The sequence below is a fragment of the Scyliorhinus canicula genome, chromosome 14 (assembly GCF_902713615.1).
Source record: "Scyliorhinus canicula chromosome 14, sScyCan1.1, whole genome shotgun sequence".
NCBI classification, from domain to species: domain Eukaryota; kingdom Metazoa; phylum Chordata; class Chondrichthyes; order Carcharhiniformes; family Scyliorhinidae; genus Scyliorhinus; species Scyliorhinus canicula.
The window spans coordinates 31442188-31466180 of NC_052159.1; the positions used below are offsets into that span (position 1 = coordinate 31442188).

The 23993-nt window shown below is 45.3% G+C and overlaps 1 protein-coding gene and 1 pseudogene across 1 annotated transcript in view; one reads left to right on the top strand and one right to left on the bottom strand.

The window, feature by feature from the left end:
• The window catches only part of LOC119977287 (anosmin-1), a 237095-nt gene that overhangs the window by 84565 nt on the left and 128537 nt on the right, over window positions 1-23993 (bottom strand). The window lies entirely within an intron of this gene.
• On the top strand, window positions 61-2381 carry LOC119977757 (annotated as a pseudogene).

Here is a 23993-nt window from a genome sequence, read left to right on the forward strand (position 1 = left end):
AGTGTAGAAATTATTCTGTAGGTTATATTTTTTAATGGATACAGACAAATAGACAGGTGGATGGAGGGAAATCCTCTTCTGCCTCCAGGTAGCCTACAGAACAAGGGAAGTAAGATCACAGGAAGCTACCTTTCATCTGGGAAGAAAAGTTTCAGTCTTAACGATAAATATTCTGCTGGTGGGAATTTTAAGTTTTGGTTCACAGAGTAAAACCATCCCGCCACCATTATGCCAGGGGCTGGGTTTTCCACACCAGCGCGCCAAAACCACGGCCAGTGCGGGGGCGGAGAGTCCATGTTCCCACAAGAAATCGGGAAAGGCGCCGGTTCACCGATTTTGCGTGCCCCGTAAAGTGGCGTGTGCCGCCTGGGACCTACCTGTGGCCATTGCTGGAGGCGAGCTCTGCCATTCTCCGCCCACGACCGGCCGAAGTCCTGACGGTGTGGAACTAATGTTCTCCAGCCGGTCAGGATACTGAGTCCACAGCCGCCCTGGTTGGGGGCGGGCGAATCAGAGGCCGGGGGGGGGGGGGCCTTATAGGCGGCCAGTGAGTGCTTGTGCAGGGGTTGAGGGTCAGGCGCGCAGCTGATCAGGGGGTCTCTTTTGAGGGTCTAGCTCTGCGGTCTGAGTCCGCCATGGAGCACGGCGGTGCGCAGCAGCCTCTGACCTGGAAGTGCGGGGGCCCAAATCTGCAGCAAAAGCTGCAAGATCTACTCCGGGTCCCTGCTAGCCCCCTGCTGGGCTGGGAATTCGTGTCCCTTTGATCCAAGCTTTTCTGGCGTTAAACTCTACAGTTTTGACACCGGCGTGGGGATATAATCCCAATAATGGAGAATCCAGCCCCTGGTTTTTATTTCCATTGATTTTATTTCCCGTTGTAAAATTCCTTGCCTTCTTTTTATATCCCTGCACCATCTCATTGATGATCTTTTAAATATTTCTATTAATCAGACTGCAGGTCCAGTAACCTACCAGCCCCTCCTTATCTATTGATCCTCTTGCCTTCCCCTCTCCTTTCATCTTCCAAGCTAACTAAAATGTTTATTCTTCAACTTCAAATGAAGGGGACACACCTGAATTGCCTGAACCTATCTTTTCTTTTTACATTCGCCAACTGACTTTCTGTGTACTTCCAGCATTTCCTGGTCTTATTTAAGGAAGCAATTAGGGATTTATTTAGTTTCGAAATGTTGAAAGAAATTAATAGAATCATTGTTTTGTCTCACACTAATAGTAAATGCTAGAATTCCTTTAGCATGTTGCCCAAATTGTAAATACTAATTGTAAATACGTCATTACAGGTGTAGTAAATTTGCCATAGTCCCAGATGACCATAGGCTGCTTTCCCCTTTGAGGAGGAGAGCTGACTGGTGGTGGTTTAATCTGAGGATCACAACACCTCAGGCGAGGGGCAGCGTTGAGAAGGTGGGGCCTTCATGAATAACCTCACCCGATACGGAAATTGAACCCACGCTGTTGGGCTCAGGTAGAGTACCTCAAAACCGGCGACCCGAAAATTGAATGTGTCTGTCAACCAGACATTTTTATAATGTTCCATGCAATATAATTTAAAAAATAACTTACCTGGACAATTCAGCTAAATGCTGCACAGTGTGGCCCCAGACTCATCCTGGCTTCGCGTACCACTCTGCTCCAAGCGACCCTTGACCCAACCCAACCTGGCTTGACCCCAACTGCCTACCCGACCCGAAAACAGACAATATCCGCAATCGGGCAAGGCCTCGGTCCTGAGAGTGCCAGATTTGAAGCTACTGTACCTGTGTACATGTGTGCAAAATGATGATGTGTACCAGGAGAGTAGTATTCCTCCTTTGAGTGGTACATCTCAGCAACAGTACTGCAGGCACCTCAGTCCAGGGCCTCTGTGGTGCTCATGATGCCCCTCACCCATCAGTGAAGATCCCGGGTGGGCGAGGAAATGGAAGGGATCACACTCTTTCAGCTCTCTTACACACAGATGAGAAGCTAACTGTAATGCAAGAGTTACCGGCAAATGGAAGGCAACATATTGTCCATTTTCAACACAAGTTAACAGACTCCAAGGTCTCCAAATGGGATGCAGTTTTCTCCAATAAGAATCTCTTTGTGGAAATTCCTAATGGCGTTTTGGCAGAAGGAAGCAAAGAAAGGTTAACTGCGCTGTTCGAATTTGCTGAGGAGAAGATGCAGGCGGAATATGTTTTGTCTGCTTCTACAAGAACAGAGAGGATCGAGCCTTGCTTCTGAGAACATTCAGCTTCATGGGCTTTGAGATTGTGAGACCAGGCCATCCCTCGGTTCCAGCTCGGCCTGATGTCCTGTTCATGGCATACTCCATTGATCAGTCGTTGTCTGAGGAGGAGTAGCCATCCGCATCAAGGAACATTTTCCTGTTTCCTACATTTTATCGTAGCGCTACTGAGAGAGGGTAGTCCTTAGTATAAATGCTGTGTAATGCCATAGCTATGGCCTGTAAAAGGTGCAGATTTTCATTGTATTTTGCGTAAGCAAAATTTGATCATCTTGCCTAGATGTTCTTTTGGCAATCTGGGCTGAATTCAGCTTGGATTGATACGGAGCAGGAATAGTTTGTCTCGAATTACAGAATTGTCAAAGTTTTCTTTTGTCATTTATTTCTTGAACTGTGTGACTATTTGTCATTGCTGTTTACAGAAAATGTTTGAAAGCCTGTGAATTCCTTTCACATACTGTGGTTCTTATGTACCTTCTAGAAAGCTGTTTAAAAAAAACTAAATTAAAAGTATTTCAAATTTCAAAATGATGATGTGGCACTTGAATGCAGAAATGGGTGTGTGCACAGCACACTAACAGTTCTCTTCACAGAGTGTGGAAAATGCATTTGAATAGCAACATGTATCTTGTATAGTTCAAATGCATATTATTTACAGCACAAGTTCATGCTATTGTCTGTTCTCCACTGAGCTTTCTCCCCTTCTCATCTAATCCCATCAACATATTCCTTGCTCATTGTTGTATTTATCCGAGTTCTGCTTAAATATGTCAATACTATTCGTCTCATGTACTTATTTCAGTAAGTTCCACGTTCTCACCATTTGCTGGGTAGAGATTTTTTTTCTGAATCCCTTTCTGGATTTGTTGGTAACTATTTTATATTTATGGTAAAAGCAAAATACTGTGGATTCTGGAAATCTGAAATAAGGCCGGAAAATGTACAAAATATTCAACAAGGTCTGGCAACATTCATGGAGAGACAAACAGAGTTAACTTTTCAGGACTTTGAAAGTGGCAGAAGTCACTAATCCGTGATTTTAGAAAGACTGCACGAGTCATCTCAAACCTGTTGTAGTGACTGACCATAAAGTTGCAATTTCACACTTCATCTGCTCCTATGAGGCCGATTCCATTCTATAAGCTCCCATTGTACATCCACCTTCTCCAACCTGCCGAGCTGTAGACACGGGGCGCGATTTTACGGCCACATTGCACCCGAAAAGCAGCTCGCCAATCGATGCCCTCCCATCTGTGAAATTCTTACTCTTACTGAAAGGTGGGGCTACCGAAAGGAGTGATATCGATGGAGAAATCATCCACCATTCTACAATTCTCTACTTGCAATCAGTTTTCCCACGAAAATTAATGACCGCACAAATGAAGCCCCTCCTCTCCCGTCATTTATTTTAACCTATCCACGGACAAACTACAGATCAGCTATTTGGATGGAAATGCACTTCCTCCAAGCAAGCACGTTATCATTCTTATCATCCAAAACACACATTACCGTAATATTATAGTTTCAAAACTAGTAGCCATGTGTTTTTGGTGAAGATACAATTGGGAGCAGAGCACAGAGATAAAGGCAAGCAATGCAGTTGAGTATTGTTACCATCTTGAAGAACCCTCACTCCAACACAGATGCATTAAAATTTGCATTACTATGACTGTCCCAGGCAACAGCATCTGAGGACATTATAGGGATGGAGGCTTGAAACACATATGAAAGCCTTCATCAAGATCAGCAGCAGGATTTAATCTACTACTCACATCCCTCCATGTTTATTCCATACCTTTGGTTTAAATGGGGGAAGCGTCAGCCCACTCTTCACACCCACCAACAGATTCCAATTACGGGGTCATATTTTCCACTCCCAACAAGGAGCTAAATCGCACTGGGTGGGCATTAAAAGTGGTGGGCGGATCCTATTTCTCCCTTCTTCGCTGTTGGGGTTCAGGTTACGTCCAATGATTTTATTGACTCAGTTGTACTGCTGTCCTCCCATTCCCTCTGTATTCATGGATGTTGAGCGTTTACTTTTTCTTGCGGAGCTGCGCCATTCCTGTGGTTTTGTTGTATTGTTTGTTAAAATGTAAAACTTCAATAAATATAATTTTTCAAAAAGTGATGGGTGGGACCCGGTCCAGATTTCCACTCCCATTCCCGGTAATTTTCAGCGGTGTGGGATAAGGGGGCGCAGCGTGAGCCTGCACGGGGCTGCCCAGACATTGCCGACTCTATTGCGGAAGTGGAGACTGCAGACCTTCCACAATTACGTTGAATTTGGGCCTGTTTTGGAAGAGGACCTGTTTCACAACAGCACAATGGTGTCAGGAACATTGGGGACTGTTTGAAAGGGAAGCTTAAAAGGTGTTGCAAACTTCATGTGTCATAATGTGATTTTGTATCATAAGTTATATATATTTTTGATACAGTGAGCAATGCTTGAGTGATTATTTAAAAGGGTAAGTGACCATCAAATAATGCGTTTACCAAGTTGTCACTTCTGACTTCTGGCAATGTCAAAGTGGAAATGTCTTCAGATGCACGTGTGTATAAGGAGCTATTCTTCATTGTAAAATAATGCCCAGTGCCTTGATTTTTTTCCCTTGAAGTTCAGCTCAGTCATCCTTTGGCTGCTTCAAAGCTTTGACAGCTGGCTCATCTTCTGGCTGTCTTGGAAGACTTTAATGCAGTTCACTTGGATTTGTTGACATTGTTCTTCAATGAAATCTTGTTATGAATTCTGGGCTGAGTTTCAAAGGCACTAATGCATTCTGTGCAGCAGGGTTAGTTGACCCAGGTGTCAAGGGGAATTTGAGCTTGGTTATTTTGACAAATTTATAAACTGAGAAGAGGATTATGTTATTCAGTGGTTTTTCAACTAATGTTTATTTATTTTGATAGATTTATGTGAGCTTCGCAACAGCTTTCCAATGTTACTACAGGACTCATGAGTTATTATTATTAGTTCTGTTTACAGTGGATAGTGGGGAAGGGCACATGGTGGCAGTGATGGGGTGTTGAGGGCTAGAAAACCTAACACCTGACTGTAGAACTGGGCCAATGTCTCAGTGAATTAGGGACAGCCTTTTAACTGAGCCACCTTGGCATCAACTCCAGCCAGCCCCTGACTCCCAGCCATGAAAACGGCGTGGGTGGATATTGCTGGTCTGGAGGTGGGATCATAACATTGGGAAATCTCCTGACTACTGATTCCTGCCTCCAAGATAAAAACCTGGTCCCAGGAGTCCCAATTCTCCAAGTCGCCTTGATTTGCTCTAATGGTGCTGTCATTGGTTTGTTCTTCCCACCACTATCGCAACCATTGCAGGAGGAGAAAGTTGGCATGTCAATTGTAACAATCTTACTGTTCGTTGCACAATTACACATTCCAGTCCTAATGACACCAGCTAGGCACCATAGTCTGCCCTTGCGTTCATCTTCGAGCTGATCCTGCTAAAGGCTGCTACTTCCTTCCTTTGCACATATCACTTACAATCATTTCTTGAAAAACATCCACTCCAGTTTTTTAGGGTTCCTGTGGGTATATAATCCAAGAAGCATGACAAATCAAATGGGACTCTGAAAATATTCTTATAATGGGGCTAGGAGTCACTGTGAATTAAATGTTTTTTTTTATTTTAACGCAGTCTGCACTATAATATCAATGATTTATGAATTCCCAGCTTGCAGATTTATGACATATTCTGGCAAGATAAAAACAACTGATTCTGGTTACATAAGTTTTTCCTTATTTGTCTCCCCCCTGCCATTAGGCAGCTGCAAAAACCATTCAATTTTCAATCGTGACAACCTTCAACCCACAAGTTTAACTAAAATCTAAGTGAAGGACTTGTGTAGTCAATCTCTCCAATCTCTCACATCCTTGCACCAGGATCAAAGAGATATCAAAAAGTATTGGGGAGCCCCATTGTCTCAGGTTTGATTCCCGAGATCCAGCGGTATGTTGAGAGGCTTTGGCTGCACTGGACAAGAGATGGGCAATATTAGTCCCAATCCCGATTTCTGCATAGTAAGGGTTCTGCAAAGTGATGATAAAGGCAAAACACTGCGGATGTTGGAAATCTGAAATAAAAACAGAAAATGCCGGAACAGGTCAGCGGGTTGGTTAGCGTCTGTGAAGAGAGAAACAGGGTTCAGGTTTCGAGTCTGCGTGACTCTTCTTCAGAGCTAGAAGAACGTTTGCATGTTAGATAAGGGTAGGATTGGGATTGGGGTTGAATGGATGCAATGCTCAACACAGCCAATAGTCTAACAGGATGTCCAGGTTGAACACTTGCGTGAGGAACAAGATGACTAGCACTAATGAAACCGTAAGACCATGCCTTTAGAAGAAAAAAGGAGCAAATGGAAGCTAAAAGGAACAGAGGAATATATAGCTGATGAAAAATTTACTTTGGAACAAAAGTTCTTAACAGTAAGAGTACATTCGGATCTGTAAGCCAATACAGCTCAATTGGATCACGTCCCATTTCTATCCATATTTCCGACATATTCCTTGACATCTTTGATTCTTGACATGGTTGATATCCCTATTTATGTCAATACCTGGGAGTCAAGACGTATTTAACCTTTCATTGCAAATCATCATGCGAATGGCATTGAATATATTATAACCCTGAGCAAGTTAGTATGCTGTAATCTAATCGAAAGGCTCAAATGACATTGTAAACCACAAAAAGCCATTTATAATATCCATTTAGAGGACAAAAGTGTAACTAGAGGATGCGAGTATAAAATTAACAAGCATAAACCATGTCTGGGATTAGAAGGATTTCTCTCCTCCCCCAATCCTGCCCCAAGAGTCGTAGGTATTTGGAATAGATGGAACAGACTCTCAACTAAAAGAGCTAATCCTATGTTGATTAACATTGTTACAAAAAAGCTTCATAAATGCTGAGAGCCAAAAGGACGCATTAAGGGTAGAAGCAATTGAACGCTGTATGGTAGGTGATGAAACCTGGGCTGCTGGGATCATGGTCTTGACCACTGATTTAGCATTTAGAATCCAGGCTGTAAAAACAGGTCGATATCCAGGAGGTTTGGGCAATTTACCTTTTTGGAGAGCAGAAGGAAAGTTTACATGAGCCTAAATGAATGGCCACAGTGCATCAGAGAGCAGATGGGTTTTATTACTTGGACTGCTGCACAAGATTGAAATGCACAGGGCGAAATTCTCCGCCCCCCACGACGGGTGGGAGAATAGCGGGAGGGCCTTCCCGACATTTTTGCCGCCCTCCCGCTATTCTCCCGCCCCCCCGCCGAAGTCCTGACCCGAATCGCTGCCGCCGTTTTTTTACGGCCGGCAGCGATTCTCAGCTGTTCGATGGGCCGAAGTCCCAGCCCTTTCCGCCGTTTTCACGAACGGCAAACACACCTGGTCTTGCCGTTCGTAAAAACGGCGTCACAAACTCGCTTTTTATAACCATGGCACCGATTGGCACGGCAGTACCACGGCCGTGCCAAGGGTGCCATGGGCCCGCGATCGGTGGACTACTTGTCCTTCCGCCGCCCCGCAGTATCCATTCGCGGGGCGGCTGAGGGGCAACCCGGCCCGCGCATGCGCGGGTTTCGCGCAAAAACGCGATGACGTCACCCGCGCATGCGCGGGTTGAAGTCTTCCAAACTGCGCATGCGCGGCTGACGTCATATGACGCGTCAGCCGGCGCTAACTCCGGTAAGCGGGCTTAACGATTTTCGTTCAGCCCGTCTTGCCGGAGCCTACGGCGTCGGGCTGCTAGCCCCGACCGGGGACCAGAATCGGTCCCCCGTCGGGAAGGGGCGCGCTGCCGTAAAACCCGCCCGGGTTTTACGCCAGCTTTACGATTTCTCCCGTTTTGGGAGAATCTCGCCCACAGTCTTTTCAGTTTACATCAAGATTCCAAGACTATATGACACGTTACAGCATTAAATTCACTTCCCAGTTATTTTTATGAAGCAACAGGCAATGCATTAGGCACGCTGACCTCAACGTCTCAATTCCTGATATGTACACCTGTCATCTGAAGCTCTGCACCTAAAGTGCTGCATCATAAAACTTATGCCAATGTCATGTCATTTCCCAATAATGCATGCATGATCCAATTCCGTTACTCCTGCGGTGATAATGTCACTAATTTAATTCTTCAGTTGGAGTCATCGTCATCTATGAATGGAATGTAGTGACCTCATATTTAATATTCAAACCTATATTCATCCTCTTCCCCATCCATAGATTTTTTTAAAGTTGGAAAGTTCTGGGAACTTTTTCAAATTTACACTGCATGTATCATAATGATTATGTGGGAAATAAGTGCACCTCATGATTCAGACTCTGTTGTGAGTGTTCCAGCTGGATTTTCCCAGGCCCATGGCATCTGGGAGGTAAGGGGTTCGGACAATAGAGGGCAGCCTCAACAAGATGGCTCCATGATGCATTCCTACTGACAGGGAACTTACCTGGCGGAGGATCAGCTGCTGGCTCCATGCTGGCAGGCAGTCAATTACGATTGTTCAGGGCCAATTCATTGGTCTGGTTGACATTTTTCAGTGGAGCAGCCCCCTTGTCAAATGCCAGCTCAATGGAGGCAGATTCCCTGTGGCAGGTCCGGGTGTCTACTGGGGCTGGAGGCTCCGTGCCCCTGTGATGATGGCGGTGTTGGTCTATTTAAGGGCAGCACAGTAGAAGAGGGTCACCTGGCTTGAGGAACCAATTGGGACTGAGAGTTGGTAATCACCCCAGGGGGTAGAGTCCTCTCTTAGGCAGAAGACATGTAGGGACTTGTGAAGCTGGTAGGCTCCGAGGTGCTCAATTAGATGGCTGCCGCCTAGAAGATTGTTGTTTCTAGTCGCACTGCTGACAGATTGTGGGCTCACAACTCCCATTCGATCCCGATATCAGTTCCTGAAGTTTACAAGAAAATCTAGCCCTTTGTAATGAGATTGTTTTCTTTTATAATTACATTCAACTTCCATGCATTTATATATCAGATTCACTGACACAGATTTCATTTGCTATGAATGTTATGCAAATTATATTGCACACCTATTTTAAACAATAGAGCCAATGGTGTTCATTAATACTACTAGACATTGCCTGAGAGGGGAAGATGTTCTGTTATATGTATCAATGTTTTTCATCTTCACATTGCTTGGAGAGAATGTCGCTTTTTGAAATGGAACAACTACAGGGTTAATTCCTCTCTCCGAGTGGAGGGCTCCACTCACAGGGAGCACGAACCAGAGAATTGGCCCAGTGTTGTAGCCCAGTTACTTTGAGCATGGCTGCACTGGCTGATAGCAAGGAGTCAACTCATTAAGTATCACAAAAGAAACCACCAACCTAAGGAGTTGGCCCTCTTATATCATTGTTCTCAAGCCTTGTTGCGCAGGAACCCCAGGAAATATTGATGCGTCCATGAGGAGTTCCCGCAAACACTGACATCCTAGCTTCACAAAGGCAGTGTGGCTTCTCAAAAGTTTTTTAAAAGCCCACAATGTAGCAGTGGCATATTGTCAAGCCAGGAAGTATGGAAAGCACAAAGCACACAGATTTCTCAAGACGACATATGTCTGGCACCTGACAGAAATGAATTAATCTCACAGGTCCTTGCAAATCCTCGAACCCACTTTGAAAACCTTGGTCCCAACAGGACTTGTAAATTACTCAGTAACTGAGCCACCACTGTACAATTCAGTTACACTACATATTTGGTTAATTTGTAAACATGGCGACAAAGCTTTTTAACATTGTCTCTGTCAATGGATCATTTTTCTTTCACTTGGGCCATTATTTCCTTCCACTTCAATGAACGCATGGTATTTATGTACAAACTTGCCTCAGGGCGACAGCCTATCCCCAAAGCAGTGTGAGCTGCAGGACTCCATTCAACAGCATCCTGGTGTGTTAGCAAATCAAACCCTGAACTCTGCAAGCGCAAGAATCTTTTTCAGAATTGTGTAAAAAGCAGCTACTTCACTTCATTATACAGATCTACCAATAACCAGCAGAGGAAAGGTAAATCTGGGGCCCTGTGTCAAGTCAAATGGAGCACTGATAGAACATTACAGTGCAGTACAGGCCCTTCGGCCCTTGATGTTGTGCCGACCTGTGAAACCCCTCTAAAGCCCATCTACACTATTCCTTTATCGTCCATATGCCTATCCAATGACCATTTGAACGTGTTTAGTGTTGGTGAGTCCACTATTGTTGCAGGCAGGGCATTCCACGCTCTTACTACTCTCTGAGTAAAGAACCTACCTCTGACATCTGTCCTATATCTATGTCCCCTCGTGCTAGACATCACCATCCGAGGAAAAAGGCTCTCACTGTCCACCCTATCTAATCCTCTGATCATCTTGTATGCCTCAATTAAGTCACCTCTTAACCTTCTTCTCTCTAACGAAAACAGCCTCAAGTCCCTCAGCCTTTCCTCATAAGATCTTCCCTCCATACCAGGCAACATCCTGGTAAATCTCCTCTGCACCCTTTCCAATGCTTCCACATCCTTCCTATAATGCGGCGACCAGAACTGCACGCAATACTCCAAATGCGGCCGCACCAGAGTTTTGTACAACTGCAACATGACCTCATGGCTCTGAAACTCAATTCCTCTACCAATAAAAGCTAACACACCGTACGCCTTCTTAACAACCCTCTCAACTTGGGTGGCAACTTTCAGGGATTTCAGGGACACCAAGATCTCTCTGCTCATCCACACTACCAAAAATCTTACCATTAGCCCAATACTCTGTCTTCCTGTTATTCCTTCCAAAATGAATCACCTCACACTTTTCTGCATTAAACTCCATTTGCCACCTGTCAGCCCAGCTCTGCAGCTTATCTATGTCCCTCTGTAACTTGTAACATCCTTCTGCACTGTTCACAACTCCACCGACTTTAGTGTCATCTGCAAATTTACTCACCCATCCTTCTACGCCCTCCTCCAGGTCATTTATAAAAATGACAAACAGCACCGGCCCCAAAACAGATCCTTGTGGTACACCACTAGTAACTGGACTCCAGTCTGAACATTTCCCATCAACCACCACCCTTTGTCTTCTTCCAGCTAGCCAATTTCTGGTCCAAACTGCTAAATCACCCTGAATCCCATGCCTCCGTATTTTCTGCAATAGCCTACCGTGGGGTACCTCATCAAACGCTTTACTGAAATCCATATACACCACATCGACTGCGTGACCCTCATCCACCTGTTTGGTCACCTTCACAAAGAACTCAATAAGGTTTGTGAGGCACGACCTACCCTTCACAAAACCATGTTGACTATCTCTAATCAAATTATTCCTTTCCAGATGAATATACATTCTATCTCTTATCAATCTTTCCAAGACTTTGCCCACAACAGAAGTAAGGTTCACTGGTCTATAGTTACCGGGGTTGTCTCTACTCCCCTTCTTGAACAAGGGGACAACATTTCCCAGAGAATCCTAGGATAAATCCCATCCGGCCGAGGGGACTTATCTATTTTAACACTTTCCAGAATCGCTAACACCTCCTCCTTCTGTACCTCAAGCCCTTCTAGTCTAGTAGCCTGTATCTCAGTATTCTCCTCGACAACATTGTCTTTTTCCTGTGTGAATGCGGACGAAAAATACTCATTTAGCACCTCTCCTATCTCCTCGGACTCCACGTACAACTTCCCACGACTGTCCTTGACTGGCCCTACTCTTACCCTAGTCATTCTTTTATTCCTGACATATCTATAGAAAGCTTTAGGGTTATCCTTGATCCTACCTGCCAAAGACTTCTCATGTCCCCTCCTGGCTCTTCTTAGCTCTCTCTTTAGATCCTTCCTAGCTAACTTGTAACTCTCAAGCGTCCTAACTGAACCTTCACGTCTCATCATTACATAAGCCTCCTTCTTCCTCTTGACGGTGTTTCAACTGCTTTAGTAAACCATGGTTCCCTCGCTTGACCACTTCCTCCCTGTCTGACAGGTACATACTTATCAAGGACACGCAGTAGCTGTTCCTTGAATATGCTCCATATGCATCCGAAGTCTTGCCTCATCGCATCATAATTGCCTTTCCCCCAGCTATAACTTTTGCCCTGTGGTGTATACCTATCCCTTTCCATCGCTAAAGTAAACGTAATCGAATTGCGGTCACTATCACCAAAGTGCTCACCTACCTCCAAATCTAACACTTGTCCTGGTTCATTACCCAGTACCAAATCCAATACGGCCTCGCCTCTCGTTGGCCTATCTACATACTGCGTCAAGAAAACCTCCAGCACGCATTGGACAAAAACGGACCCATCTAAAGTACTCGAACTATAGTGTTTCAAGTCAATATTTGGAAAGTTAAAGTCCCCCATAACAACTACCCTGTTACTTTCGCTCCTATCCAGAATCATCTTTGCAATCCTTGCCTCTACATCTCTGGAACTTTTCGGAGGCCTCAAGCAAACTCTTAACAGGGTGACCTCTCCTTTCCTGTTTCTAAACTCAGCCCATACTACCTCAGTAGTCGAGTCCTCATCAAACGTCCCGTCAGCCAGCGTAATGCTGTCCTTGACTAACAATGCCACCCCTCCCCCTCTCTTACCACCTTCCCTGAGCTTACTGAAATATCTAAACCCCGGCACCTGCAACAACCATACCTCTCCCTGCTCTATCCATGTCTCCGAAATGGCCACAACATCGAAGTCCCAGGTACCAACCCTTGCCGCAAGCTCACCCACCTTATTCCGGATGCTCCTGGCATTGAAGTAGACGCACTTTAGACCACCTTCCTTCCTGCCGGTACACTCCTGCAACTTTGAAACCTTACTCACGACCTCACTACTCTCAACCTCTTGTGTACTGGAGCTACAATTCAGGTTCCCAATCCCCTGCTGAACTAGTTTAAACCCTCCCGAAGAGCATTAGCAAACATCCCCCCCAAGGATATTTGTACCCCTCTGGTCCAGGTGTAGACCATCCCATTTGTAGAGGTCCCACCTACCCCAGAATGAGCCCCAATTGTCCAGGAATCTGAAATCCTCCCTCCTGCACCATCCCTGCAGCCACGTGTTCAACTGCTCTCTCTCCCTATTCCTCGACTCGCTAGCACATGGAACGGGTAACAACCCAGAGATAATAACTCTGTTTGTCCTGGATCTAAGTTTCCACCCTTGCTCCCTGAATTCCTGCCTTACATCCCATCCCTTGTCCTACCTATGTCGTTGGTACTTATGTGGACCACGACTTGGGGGTGCTCCCCCTCCCCCTTAAGGATCCCGAAAACACGATCCGAGACATCTCGAACCCTGGCACCTGGGAGGCAACACACCAATGTCAGAAGATTATCACAGAGTCATCAACATAAGGGGTAGACTTTTGGGAAGAGTAATGAGTGTAAAACATATGCACCCATTGTGACAGAGAACTGTAGAATCCTTTCATCAATAGGCTAAGATGGGCTGAATGTCCTTTTTAGCTGATTTGAGGGAACTTTACCTTTACAGATTCTTCAGAGAGAAAGGAGGAGGGATGAGCACCGATCATGCAGAAGTCATTTCGAAATGGTGAACAAAGGGACAAAGAGAGACCTGGAAAAATTACAGTCAAAGAGGCAAATATTCCCAAAATTAAACATTATGTATTCCAGAGCAGGGAGCCTGATTTCCAGTGGGAAGATTTGCAAAGCACTGACAATCATTATGAAGAGGCAATGCTCATTGCATTGGTGCCAATGGATTAGAAACAGGGATTGTGATACCCCTGTTTAAAAGGGCGACAGAACAGATACAAACAATTGTATATATGACATTAATCTTATTTCAATTTATGTATAATAATAAAATTGGTCATCCAGTGTTAACTTGTGATTATCTGTACAGTAACTGCGTAGTAAATAGCAGTGAACACAGCTATAGAAGGGAAGATCCTTAGTATTAATCATCCTCCTTGGTTTCACTGAGGAAGCGTCAATCCAAATTGGTAAACCCAATGACACTGTGTACTGAAGACTTCCAAAAATAATTTTAAAACGTTCCGCTTGAAATTACATGAATTTAGCACAGCATGAACAGGAAAGTGCCAAAAGGGTACAAGGCAATGATTAGAGGGATCATGCCAAGACAGGGGCTAGGGAAAAGTAGTGACTGGATTGTCTCTTCATTCAGTACTGGAACCTCTATTGTTTCTACTTTATACCAATGACAGGAATTTAGAAGTTTGTCGATGCAAACTATTCAAATTTTGCAGGTGTCACTAAACTTGGATGGCCAGGGTGGTAACACAGAAATTATAGAATGAGCTCAACTAAATATGATAGAAGACTGAATGGGGGTGAACTGTAATGTACATGCAGGTATTGCATGTAGAGGGTAAAAGGTATAGACACACTTACTTTTTTAATGTTGAAATAACTACAGACATTGAAAGAAACAGGAATCTTGGTAGACACAAAACGCACCATGAACAACCAACCAGCATTCAGCAGCATGAACAGAATATTAAAGTAAAGTTCCCAAAGTGCCAGATGACCATATATTGCTTTCCACTTTGAGGGAGGGAGCTGACTGGTGGTGATTTAACCTGAGGATCACCAAACCTCAGACCAGGCGCAAGGTTGAGAAGGCAAAGCCTTCATGAATAATCTCAGCCGGTACAGGAATTGAACGCATGCTGCTGGCCTTCCTCTGCTGTCCAGCCAAAAGAGAATGCAAGTCAGATGAGCTAGTAATCAAATGTGCTTTGGTCTGATTAGAGTTGTGCCCTGAATACCGTGTCCAGTTCTGGTCACCAAGGGGCAAGTGAAACATTAAAGTGGTGGACATGGTGCAGTCCCTAGTTTCCAGGCTCTCAGTTGAGGTAAGACAGGAGACGTATCGGATTACAACAGGAGAGGTTACCTTATAGAGCTAAAAGATAGTCAATGATCTGAAAAAGTAAAATCCAGAGCACATCTTTACATCACACAAATGGAGTAGGTTCAAATTAGTGGCAGGTAATCTTAGGGTGACAGGGGAGACTGAGGAAGGTAAAGAGTCCAATGCTTCTGGGGACCTGGAAAACAAGGATAAAAGGAGCAGACTGAGTCCTATGTTCCTGTTGGGATACTGACATGATCATAGATAGAATTTACAGTGCAGAAGGAGGCCATTCGGCCCATCAAGTCTGCACCGGCTCTTGGAAAGAGCACCCTACCCAAGGTCAACACCTCCACCCTATCCCCATATCCCAGTAACCCCACCCAACACTAAGGGCAATTTTGGACACTAAGGGTAATTTATCATGGCCAATCCACCTCACCTGCACATCTTTGGACTGTGGGAGGAAACCGGAGGACCCGGAGGAAACCCACGCACACACGGGGAGGATGTGCAGACTCTCCGCACATACAACGACCCAAGCCGGGAATCGAACCTGGGACCCTGGAGCTGTGAAGCAATTGTGCTATCCACAATGCTACCGTGCTGTCAAAGACCAACTTACCATATTATCAGAGTTTTTTTACTTAAAGAGTGCAAAGAGTGATCAGTAGTTGGAACAGGCAGACTGTTAGAGGCAATAATTCTGGAATCATTTAAGAAGCAACTAGATGCCACAATGGCTGGGGCAGCGTTGTAGGTTTGTTCTGCATGGGTGAATTGATTCCCCTGTTGTGAGTATCTGGTGACACCCTGTTATATTACAGCACTGCCATTAACAGCTGCCTTGACTTGAGTGGGAACATTGCAGAGAGTCAGCATTTTAGGAGGCAGTGCTTGACTCCTCCTTCAGAGGCAGCACTGCGGGTGGTGGCAAATTTGAACAGCTTGCTCTGATTGCACAGGGCACTGTTTTTTTCCAGGAATGCGGTTTTCCCATCAGTTGCTTTTTTGGACCCTCTCCAATCATGGAGAAAAATGTGTGGCTGGCTGTTTTTGCACAGCCGCTGGGGGTATTACGGAATCCTCCAGATAGTCCAAATGGGCTGGATGCCACAATGCCAGCGGCCCAGTAAATTACAAAGCGAACTCGCCTTCTTTTAGCAAATAGTTTCATGCCCCAGGGACTACATTTAATCAGTTTCCCATTATTTGAGTAAATCTCTGATATAGGAACAAGTTGGTCTTTGACAATGTCATGACAGTAGAAACATAAGTCTCAGTCTGCTCCTTCCATCGTTCTTTCCCAGGACCCCAGAAGCATTGAACTCCTTAACTTCCTCACTTTCTCCTGCCTCCTACTATATATAGGTTTTAAAAATCCATGTCTGACGTCACTGTATTGCTAATTCAGGATTTCTTTTCTCTCTTTTGAAAAATGAAATGAAAATCACTTATTGCCACGAGTAGGCTTCAATGAAGTTACTGTGAAAAGCCCCTAGTCGCCACATTCCGGTGCCTGTTCGGGGAGGCTGGTACGGGAATTGAACCGTGCTGCTGGCCTGCTTGGTCTGCTTTAAAAGCCAGCGATTTAGCCCAGTGTGCTAAACCAGCCCCTTTTCATCCAAATTTGGCGGCAAACTGCTCTCAGCCTTTTCATTTAAAAAACGGATTGCATCAGCCCTTTCCGAAAGTATAATCAAGAAGTAAGTTGACAAGGATAATTATGTTCCTAATAATATTATCACCACATATGTAATGGGAAAATCTCTGTGGTTTAAAAAATGATGTGCGCTACAATAATTGTGTGCAATCAAATTCTCCCCCCATCCCGGGAGGCAGGCTGGGAGGAAGGTTTGCTGTATATAAAATATAATGGCGGCACAGTGGTTAGCACTGCTGCCTCACAGCTTCAAGGTCCCAGGTTCAATTCCCGCCTCAGGTAACTGTGTGAAGTTTGCACTTTTCCGTGTGTCTGCGTGGGTTTCCCCCGGGTGCTCCAGTTTCCTCCCACATTCCAAAGATGTATAGGTTAGATGGATTGGCCATGCTAAATTGCCCGTTAGTTTCCAAAAGGTTAAGTGGGGTTACGGGGATAGGGTGGAGGCGTGGGCTTGAGTAGGGTGTCTTTCCAAGGGCTGGTGCAGACTTGATGGGCTGAATGGCCTCCTTCTGCTCGGTGAATTGTATGATTCTATCATTCTATCTGGGCCTCATCTTCTCATAGAGCAGGTCTACATCATTCAAATAAATCACCAGCTAAACCCTGGAGGGTATGCCTGCAGCTAGGTTTTGGGGGAAAGGGGAGATCCCCCTTTTTTAGAAGGAGTTTAGGAGGATGAGGAGGGATCTTATTGAAACTTACAGGATACTGCGAGGCGTTGATAGAGTGGATGTGGAGAAGATGTTTCCACTGGTAGGAAAAACCAGAACCAGGGGAAACAATCTCAGACTGAAGGGATGATCCTTTAAATTTGAGATGAGGAGAAATTTCTTCAGCCAGAGAGTGGCAAATCTGTGGAACTCTTTGCCGCCAGATGGCTGTGGCGGCCAAATCACTGATTGTCTTTAAGACAGAGATAGACGGGTTCTTGATTAATAAGGGGATCAAGGGTTATGGGGAGAAGGCAGGAGAATGGGGATGAGAAAAATATCAGCCATGATTGAATGGTGGAGCGGACTCGATGGATCGAGTGGCCTAATTCTGCTCCTATGCCTTATGGTCTTTTGGTACATTCTGTGCCCATTGGAGGGAACCACTGGTGGCAAGAGATGGATCCTTGGGGTTCACTCACGCACACACACACCACACATAACCATCCCCCTCTCTGAATGGTCTTGGCAATCCCAGCCCACTCATCGTGGTCTGGGGACTCCAATGTCAGTCCTTTGACATTGGACACTTCGCCAGGTGGCACTGCAAGTAATGGAGAACCCCCAGCGGGACCCCTGGAAATGGCCACAGGCGTGTTGAGACTGGCTCTCCAGCCGGTGGACCAGCCGACTGCCATTGCCATTAAATTTTGCCCATGTCTCTCATATGCTCCAACACATTCCAAAAATATCAAGGCGTTCTATTGGCATCATTCTGCGCTAATGAACAAAATTTGCCAACTAAGCATTTCAATAATACATAGGAAAGAAGCAGCATTGTCTAGCCTAAACAAAACCAACAGATTCATTTCCATGACAACACTGTTTTGACAGCAACTAATAAGGGCATAATTGCACTTGTCAGTTCTAATGCTCATGTGAACATGTTCACTGGAACAGCAGACTCAGAACCACTCTGAGGCAGTTTGGATTTTTGCTGACGATCACCGTGACAATTTAATTCCTGGAAGTTCTTTGTTTTTTCACGTGATAATATTGTGCTGGTGGCTAAACTCTTTACCCTCCGGTTCTGAGAAACAATTTTGAATGCACAATGTTGCAGTTTTAAAACCACCAGTCCCTAACTCTAAAATTACAGACAGGTGAAATAGATATGTTGCCACACAAAAATTCTTGTCGAAAGCTGTGTTGACTGCTGTTTACTAGGCTTCTTACTGTACAGGTGAATGTCAGGCTAACTTCAGATAACCAATGTTACCATTTAACACAAACTTAAATAAGATTAATATACCTGTAGTGCCCATGTTTGTTTTGGTGTCATTTTTGAGTACGGGCACCACAATAGCCTGTTTCCAATCACTGGCGCCTCTGCAATGACCTTGGCTCCTTCATAATGATACAATTTGCCAAGTTGCTGGAATTATTTTGTTTAAAAGACAACTTCCCCCTGGCTATTGGTCAAGTAGAAAGGTTACTTTAGTGGGTGCCAATTTTTTTTTTTGCTGGCTTGTTGATAACAGGAAATGCATCTCAGTAAACTAGTAGCTCCGCTGGCCACTGTGGAGATCACAGAAACATTCATTTTAAAGCTGTGTCACCTTTCCCTTTCACTCAGTCTCCAAGCTCATGGGTGAAATACGTGACTTGGATGAGGTACTGGATCTATCATAGAGTAAATCACTTCAAAAGAAACGATGCAGAAAATTGGGAGGAAACACAGAATGCTATAAACAAATCAAGTTGTCTGACTTTTCCGTCAGAGTATGCCTTACTACATTTTCTAACTGTCTCAGTGACATTATCTTGCTACTAAACCAGTGTATGCAAAAGGCTGGCAGTTCAACTGGCCAAGGTCATCACCTACTAATGTCTGCACGATCTTAACAGATGACGAGTTAAAGGAGAACAATGTTCATGCATGAAAATATTTGCCAAATGCTCCATTGCCAGAAGAAGACATATGAGAATGGGGTCAATCTTGACTTTATGCGCTGGTGGAAATGGATTGAGACTGTCTGTCTCCAGCTCACTTTTCATATCTTTGATTTCCAGCGATTTCAAAATTTCTAAAGCACTATCATCCATTTTACGATATCACACACATTCGAGCTCCATGCCCATATATTCCATTAAGCATATTATCTTGCATACGCGATGGTCTATTTCAACATGATGTCATTGTAATGTCTGTTTGTAAACAGATTTGCTATAAAGGTGCCCTTTGACAAAGGGACGATCCTTTAAAACAGAGATGAGGAAGAATTTCTGCAGCCAGACGGTGGTGAATCTGTGAAACCCTTTGCCGCAGAAGGCTGTGGAGGCCAAATCACTGAGTGCCTTTAAAACAGAGATAGATAGGTTTTTGATCAATAAGGGGATCAGGGGTTATGGGGAGAAGGCAGGAGAATGGGACTGAGAAAAATATCAGCCATGATTGAATGGCGGAGTAGACTCGATGGGCCGAGTGGCCTAATTCTGCTCCTGTGTCTTATGGAATGCAGTGAGAGGTGTAACTGATCTATTACTAGAAAGGAACAGAATAAACAGTGCTTCTGTCAGCTTTGGAATGATGATCAGTGTATGGTGAGGTCGAAGATTGCACTTCATATTCTACCCACAAAGCAGTATTAATCTGCCATATATAGGGTACGTACACAATTGTACGGAAAGAACAGTGCTGGAAATCTAAAGTAAAAACAAGACCTGTCAATCAGCATCTACATGAGACCCTTCCTCTTTTCAGATGCTGACAGGCTTGCTCTTCAGTTTAAGATAAGTTGCTTCTCCGTTCCATTAATCAAATCAGTATTCACGCAATTGGATTAACAATTGCGGAATCAGAACAGGTTGAGTAATCTAGCATGTATGAATTCTGCCTAAGAGTGTCCTGCCTCACATTCCCTCATGTGTGGGAGCTCACCAGTCAACTCTGCTGCCTTCAATTTCTTCACAATGTTACATGCAATAGTGTGTCAGAGCGATGAGTGCTTTGTTGTAACATACACCACGGAGTGCTTGGGCAACATGTTGTTGAACTCCTAAGAAGCTCTTGCAGTTCGGCACCAGACTGTGCTTTACTTTAGTACTCTGCACTGGACTGAATTTTGCTTCTTTGATACATTCGAATGGCTATTATCTATTAAAATATCCTGATTTAAAGAGTTAAAGTTTGTTTGAGTTGCTTTTCTTTTCGGGTACACAGAGGGAGAATTCAAAATGTCCAAATTACCGAAGAACACGTCTTTCGGGACATGTGGGAGGAAACTGGAGCACCTGGAGGAAACCCATGCAGAGAACGTGCAGACTCCGCACAAACAGTGACCCAGGCCGGGAATTGAACCTGGGGCCCTGGAGCTGTGAAACAAAGTGCTATCCAATGACTCATCCAGTTACTCAAAACTAAAGGTGTATGTTGCACACCTTAAAGTTCAAATGACGATAAAACCTTTAGGGATTGCACTCAAGATTCATGATGTATAACATCATCTGTACCTTTTGAAGGTCTGTTGCCCTGTGACACGCAGAGTTTTTGATTCTCCTCTGTGTGGTGTATATATGAGGAAAATGTAATAAGTAGCACACAACAAAGCTTTCATTATGCAGCATTACACCACCAGACTAAAGCAAGTGTCTATATACTATGCCCTACCATTTCAGTGGGACTGTCAAAATTACACAGTTCTGTTGGAATGCACTGAGAGATGAAGTTCGTGTTTTTTCATGCAACTGAACACAAGTGTCGGTGCGGTGCACATAATTAACAAACCAATTGTTTCTTTTACCCTGGAGCAATATATTCTGTATTAGCAAGGAGTAGGAGCCAAAGGAGGCTATTCAGTCTAGATTTCACACCAGAACAAAATGCAAAGGTCGCCTCACTGGAAACAGTCTGAATGGTGTATTATGTAAGTCAGATTTGATAGTCAGCTCAAACGATACATCCTGGCAGCAGGCATCTGTGCCTCCTCATGTACCAATGGCACGGACAGAGTAGCTGTCTCCGGGTGCACTTCCCATGGGGACGCAATTATATTCCATCACTCGAGTGAAAATCTGGAAACTGTAACTCTGGTGCCTTCCATTCTGAACGACACTGCAGCTGAAACTATGGTGAATGGAAATGAGGTGCATTCGGAAGGACCTCGCGTAACGGCCAACATTTGATATTTCATTTGACTGAGGGCAGTTGGTGTATCTAAATTATTTAGAAAACACTCGGTATTGTCGCTGGGATTTCAACAAAATGCAGTGGTGGGTGTTTGCAATTTTCATGTGGGAGTGTTGAACGAATTAACTTTCAGCAGGATTTCAATAAAGCACAGTAACAGTTCCACTGTGCCACTTGAACAAGAGCCAGCACTATTATTACTGGCTCTTTCCTTCCTGAAGTCTCTGCGACATTTCAGAGATCACGTCACAAATAATAAATTCTCCGGATGACTAAAATCAACTCGTATCCCGACTAGATTCTTTCTCAGCTACAATCTATATTAATAACATAGACGAAAACACCAAGAGTAATGTGTCCAAGCTTACTGATGATTCAAAGCTTGCTGGGATTGTAAACGATGCTGAGGAAGTCATGGAAAGCACATTCAGTGAGGTGGACACACCGCAGGAGAGGATTGAACAGGCAGAAAAGGCATGGTTGACAACCAGGTAGAGTAGAGGAAGGCAGGTAGTGCAGGAGTCCCCCTGTGACCATCCCCCTTTCCAACAGATATACTGTTTTGGATACTGTTGGAGGAGATGACTGTGTAGAGGAAAGCAGTAGCAGCCAACTTCATGGCACAATGGGTGGGTCTGCTGCACAAGAGGGGAGGAGGAAGAATGGCAAGACTATAGTGGTAGGGGATTCAATTGTAAGGGGAACAGACAGGTGCTTCTGCAGCCATCAAAGATACTCCAGGATAATATGTTGCCTCTCTGGTGCCAGGGTCAGGGATGTCACTGAAAAGCTGCAGAGCATTCTAAAGGGGAAGGCAAAACGACAAATACGGTGCATATTGGTACCAATGATAGAGGTAGGAAAGGGAGTCCTGCAAGCAGAATTAAGGGAGCTTGAAAATAGATTTAAAAACAGAACCCAGAAGGTAGTAATCTCTGGATTACTTCTCATAGAATACATAAAGTGCAGAAGGACATCATTCGGCCCATCGAGTCTGCACTGACCCTCAGAAAGGCACGCTACCTCAGCCCAATCCCCTGCCCTATTCCCATTACCCTGTAACCCTACCTATCTTTTGGACACAAAGGGGCAATTTAGCATGGCCAATTCACCTAACCTGCACATCTTTGGACTATGGGAGGAAACCAGAGCACCTGGAGGAATCCTACGCAGACACAGGGAGAACGTGCAAACTCCACCCTGACAGTCACCCGAGGTCCGAATTGAACCCGGATCCCTGGTGCTGTGAGGGAGCAGTGCTAGCCACTGTGGCACATGCCAGTGAGTATAGAAATGGGCAGCGGGATTCTCCGACCCCCCCCGGGTCAGAGAATCCCTGGGGGGGGCGGCGCGAATCCCGCCCCGTCGCCGGCTGCCGTATTCTCCGGCGTCGTTTTTTGGGCGAGGGTGGGGTTCACGCTACGGCAGTTGGGGGCCATTGGCAGTGGCCCCCACGGCAATTCTCCAGGCCCCAATGGGCTGAGCGGCTGTCCGTTTTTAGCCAGTCCCGTCGGCGTGAATCACTCAGTTCACATACTGGCAGGACCTGGCAGGTAAGTTGGCTGGTACGGTCCTCGGGGGGGGGGGGGGGGGCGCTTGGAGATCCGACCCCGGGGAGGGGGTGCCCAAGGTGGGCTGGCCCGTGATCGGGGCCCACCAATCTACGGGTGGGCCTGTGCCGTGGGGGCACTCCTTCCTTCCGTGCCGGCCCCTGTAAGGCTCCAGCATGGCCGCCGCAGAGAAGAGAACCCCCCGCGCATGCGTCAAAACACGCCGGCGGTTCCACGCATGTGCGAGATCACGTCAGCCCTTTGGCGCATGCGCAAACTTGCTGGTTTGGGGACAATGGGGACAATTAGCCTTATCTGATTGACTTCACCGCTGGTTGGTGCGCCGCCAACCCCTCCAGCATCCACCTAGCCCCCGGAAGTGAGGAGAATCCTGCACTTTCGGGGGCTGTTGACGCAGGAGTGGTTGGCGTCAGTTCTCCCGCCGACGTAGGGACTTAGTCCCCAGAAGGGAGAAGTCAGTCCATATGAATGCATGGCTGGAGGGGTGGTGCAGCAGGGAAAGTTTTATCTAAAGTGGTATATTCTGAAGGAGATACAAGGAAGGTTCACCAGATTGATTCCTGGGATGAGAGGTTTATCCCATAATGAGAGACTGATTAATTTGGGCCTATACTCTCTTGAGTTTAGAAGAATGAGAGGTGATCTTATAGAAGCATAAAAGACTCTGGCGGGGCTTGACAGGGCTGACACTGAGAGGTTGTTTCTTCTGACTGGGGAATCTAGAATACCGGGGCACAACCTCAAGATGAGGGGTCGATCATTCAGGATTGAGATGAGAAGAAGTTTATTAGCCCAGAGTGTCCTCAATTGTCTATCTGAAGGAACTTAGGATTTGAAGTAGGGCTT